At 38.8% G+C, this 4,942-nt stretch overlaps 1 long non-coding RNA gene across 1 annotated transcript; it reads right to left on the bottom strand.

Annotated features, from left to right (window-relative positions):
• Window positions 1-1,514: 1,514 nt before the first annotated feature.
• Window positions 1,515-3,940, bottom strand: LOC131807973 (uncharacterized). Its single transcript, XR_009344628.1, has 3 exons — window positions 3,510-3,940; window positions 2,252-2,423; window positions 1,515-2,047 (listed from the first exon to the last, which is right to left on the bottom strand). It is a non-coding gene; the product is annotated as an uncharacterized LOC131807973 (long non-coding RNA).
• Between the last annotated feature and the right edge of the window lie 1,002 nt (window positions 3,941-4,942).

The raw sequence follows: 4,942 nt of genomic DNA, 5'->3' as shown, positions 1-4,942 counted from the left end.
TGATTTGGATTCCAGAGAGATGGGTCCGGAAGGCCCCTGAGAACGAGGATGAGGACCGAGGAAGCCGTGATCCTCCTACTGTCGTGGGGGACTCTGATATTCCTAATTCCCCTGACGGCAACACGTGAATTACGGGCTATTCTGAAGGCTTGGCCCTATCCTTTACCTTTAACTAATTCTTCCTTTATCTTCCCCCCATTCTTCACTAGCTGATGTACTGAGTGTTGGTTCTATTGTTCCTTTTTCTGCGCTTTGTGTTACCCCTGTAAAATTCTCTCAATTTAATAAGGCCAGCAATTCCTCCCAACAGCTTTCTTAGTATTTGCAGAGTACTTGGTCTGACGATTTTCAAAATTTCACACGAATCCTTCTGGCTGAGATAACTTGAGTAAATAGTATGCGTGTGCAACCAGCTTCCCTTCCAGAGCTATTTCCAACATTCAGCAATATGTTCCAGTTCACCAAAAATGGGCTGATACAATTGGTCATCTTGTCCTCCTCCTTATTGGCATTCTGCTTCTATTCAGAAACATTCACCAGTGGAGAACATAGCAACGAGAGCAGAGCCGAGCTATAGCACAAGCCCCTATGTCAATAGAGGCTGGGACATCTCCCCAGATATGGCTAAGCATGCTAGATCGGTAGTCAAAGACGGGTAAGATCAGTAGAGAAACATACCAACCTAAGACAGGACAGAGATCATCGATATCTTGTGTCTGATGACGGGTAAGGATGTTTTCTGCTACTGACGACCTAAGACAGGCATGATCTCTGCCATAAAACAAAAAAGGGGGAGACGTCGGGGACTGCCTCCGGCCGGGAAAGTCCCCGCCATTACAAGAAGGTGCTTGGCTCACTGCTAGCAAAGTACGCTGCAAGTATACAATGAACTTTCTGGTGAAGCCCGCCTAAAGGAGGACATAGTTATTGGCTGTATCAAATTTAATCAGCATAGTAACAGGACTCTCATTGGCTCTCCCCATTGCTTGACCCCTTATTGGTCACCCTGCTGTATATAAGCTAAGGAAGTTGATTAAATAAACGGAAATGAAGCATTAACACCATACCAGGCTCGTTGTCGTCCTTGCGGGCCGAGGGCGACACCGCAGGACTGAAATGCTTAGTCTACTTACACTTAGCTTGTTCCTTTGTATAGTCCCCAGCTGCTAAAGAAGAAATTATATCATAATAAGCCTCTTCGACCTCATAAGAATACATGTGAGCATATATATCCATAAGAGAGGACTGAAGAGAAATGCCAAATACCACAGGTTTCCCTCTGAGGGAATTGATATCTGTTTCCCATTCATACATCTTCTGAGGATTTCCACAGGCCCTCACAGGCCCTGGGACATTTTGTGTTTGGTTGGAAAAAGTCTCAATTCCTTTCACAAGTCCTTCCTCAGTTTTAAAAATAAGGAAGCTTCGTCCACACTTTATTCTTTCATCTGAAAGAAGGAAGTAACACAAATATTCTTAAAATATTTTAAAGAATGTTTTATTCTTCTGGGTACTCATTTTGTTTCAGTTTTCTTCAACAACTCATACTTCTGTGAAGTTTGGTCTTTCATATATTTCTGAAAGGCCATGTTTTTACAAGTGACACAGTCGTTCCTTGGATGGTCCAGGCTCTGGTTTTTGTTGGAGTGTTAGACGGTCTTGATATCCTCAACACTTTGTGATAAATTCTGAGTCACCTATTGGTGATCAACGGTGAAGCCTACCACATGAAGATGAAGTCTCTGGCTAGGGCCAGGACAGTATTGAATCTGGAGTTTAATATGTTCTTGGCTCCTCAGGCAATCAGCATCTGCCCTAAAATACCTTTGTGGAAAGTAAGTGATCACTGACAGAGGTCATGCCCCATAAATATTAGAAGTTCTGGGCCGCAGGCATGTTTCAGAGTAGAGTCTGGAACTCCTCAATTATTGGTAACATCTTTCAAACTAATCAAAGTTTAAGACAAATAAGGTAGTTTCCTTGTTGACAACACTTCTTTTTGTGGATGCAACATTTGGCAAATTCAAAGAGCTTTCAGTCTGTATCGCTGAGGAACACAGGATAATTTTGAAACTATTGTTGAATTTGTCCTTAAGCAAGGGGAGGATCTCTCTGCATCCCCCCCCCCTCCCCACAACATTGTAATAACCAAAGGCTTTAATGAGATTTAATGTTAGGGTTAATGAGAGCAGGGTTGGGGGGAGATAGTTCACTATAATCGTTAATAATGAAACTTTTAAGATGTACGTACCCATGTTCTGAAGAGGCAGTGATTGTATGGGCAAATCAAAAGCGGTTGGGATTTTCATGTTGTGCTGAAAGAAAAGCCAACTGTGAAGATCCTTTATGTTGAGCTAGATTTAGAAACAATCAACTTGAAAAGAGAAGTTTATTTCTTGTAGATGACCTGGAATTCTTCCCATCTGAAAAACAGGTGTAGGCAGAGATGGCTACATCTTACGTGAGAGGCATAAACAGAAAATATTTCTTGAGGGCATTTTCTTCCCTCTCAGATGCTTGTTTTTATTTGAGATGTTACATTGTCATTTAAATGCTAACTTCAGTTCCATTCTTTGCTGCAAGGAAGCACTTTTTCATTAATTGGAAAGAAAAGGAAAGAACCCACAGCTGCCCAAGTTGTTAAACTAAACACTTTCTGTTTTCAACATCATCTGCCAAAAATAATGTCTGACATTATGAAAGAAAAAAGGACAAATACATTTGGAGATTTGAGAAAAATCAATTCATTTTAATATTACATTATGTTTTTTTTATGAGGGGAAAAAAGCCAAAGAAATGCTGGCATTATGCGTGTGAATCGCAAACATGTGTATTAAAATATAAAGTGTTTTGTTACCTTAGTTCCTGAGTTCTGCCTTAGCCAAAGGTAGTTTCTCTTAGACGATGTGTAAAGATCCTTCAGTTTCTAGAAAAACTCCTCAGTGTATGTGTCAGTACCTTTACTAGGACTCTGATGGCTCTCTAAAAGTTACAACTACCTCCCTAAATCACTAATTTTTACTTTAGAAAGAAAATAGTTTATCTGTTAAAAAAAGACCCGGTTTCAAATTCTTAATCAATAAGCTTTCTACTTTTTGCTTTGTAACTTAACTAAAGAACAAAGGAAAAACAATTTTGAAATTCTATTAAAACAAATTTTTAGTATACATTAAATCTACAGCTACTTAATATTGATTTAATTAACTAATAAATACTGATTGCACAGAGTTCTACCTAAAAATAAAAATAAAAACTATAAAAGTCTTCCATTTGTATTTAATTGGTCAGCAGTTTGTTTAATGATAGAATATTTCACCTCCTCAGAAGTAAAATTGCCAATTCTGTCTTCTTCCCCAGCTGTTTCAGCAGCAAGCAATTATTCCTTACAATTCAACTTCATTTTCCTCTTCTTTGGTTCTCAGAACATAGAAGTGATTTGGTCACAATCTCTGTAGGATAACACTAATAAAATGGTTCCTAGGACAGAAGTTGATTAATTTTTTATTTACCTTCTTTCATGGCCTTTTAAAAACTTCTTCCGTTTTCCTAGAATGATGTATTCCAATGTTGTCATATTTCCAAATTGTTCTCATCCTCCAGTTTTAGCTCAAAAGCCATTTTCTTTCAGCAGCTTCTCTTGGCCACCTGTTCCTTCCTCCATGCCAGAGTGACTTCTCTCTCATTCATTATTACAACATGAACTTTAAAAATGCTTGTTGCATAGCTGTAACTTTCTCCTACAATTTTTGGCTCTGTGTCACGATGTGGATATTTGTAATATATCCCACACTTTGGGAGAGGCAGAGCACCTGTTTCACACATTTCTGTATTCTCCTTTCTATTCAGCAAAGTTCTTCATGTAAAGGACGCCCTCCATATATGGATGAAGGACAAACATATTTGCAGCGCTCATGATGCATTTTATTTCATGTATACCAGTACACTGGGCATAAGAGCAGTGTAGATGTCAATGTTTTCAATGAAAACTGTAACATTTCATGTAGTCTTAATACTCTGTATTTCTCAGGTTAAAATAAAAGGACACGAAAGTTACAGTGACAAAGGGAAAGTAAGTTCAGGATACACAAAGAAAAAAGGAAACTCCTCAATGCTGTAAATATCAATCATGTTTTGTTTGTTTGAAATTTCCTACTCCATAGTAACAGGAAAGGGACTAGAACCCAGAGTCCTTTAGAGATAGAATCACTTCCTGGTAAATATAAGAACGTACCCACAACTTCTTTAGAATAGTTTTTAATGAGTAATGAATGTCCTTGAAAGAGTACACTGCAGTTTGTTTTAAGCAAAACTGAAATATAAAGAAAAACAAATGTGTTGTATTCCCTCTGTACTTCTGCCTTTTTTTTTTTTTTTTGGTCCTTATATTAGGAGAAAGGGAGATTTGGAATGTCGGGAATTGTTTATAAAATTAGCACACATCATTCCCATGAACATGGAAAATATCTGACCCACGGCTGCCCCAGTTTGTTCAACATCGTGGATATGCTGCGGATGGTTGCTTGTCCGTAGCCTCTGACAAAACTCCGGGTAAGCAAAGTTGGATGCTTTTCAGAACTGTCATCCTTAGTAGATTTACAGACACAAAGAGCTGTCACTAAATTTAGTCAGTGACCCTGAACTTGGAATCATCTGGAACTGGTACTCTCAGCCAGGGCTGTGTTAAAGTCTAAGGAGCAATTAGGGGCAAATAACAAGATTGGATTCTGACATGCGGGGTGAAAGGTGGGCAGAAAAGAATTGAAATGCTGATTGGGTAATGTTAGGGAATTTATATCCAACTAAAGAATGATTTCTTCTTTGCTGAACAATCATAGAGCTACTGGGCAGGGTCAGCTGCCAGCAACGTCATTATAATCAGCGCTTCTCAAACTTGGGTGTGCATAAAAATTACCCGCGGATCAAGCATACAACAGTGATTCAA

Source organism: Mustela lutreola, chromosome 9, assembly GCF_030435805.1.
Source record: "Mustela lutreola isolate mMusLut2 chromosome 9, mMusLut2.pri, whole genome shotgun sequence".
Taxonomy (NCBI): Eukaryota; Metazoa; Chordata; class Mammalia; order Carnivora; family Mustelidae; genus Mustela; species Mustela lutreola.
The sequence above is the reverse complement of the archived record's forward strand: the minus strand, read 5'-3'. Positions and strand labels throughout refer to the sequence as shown.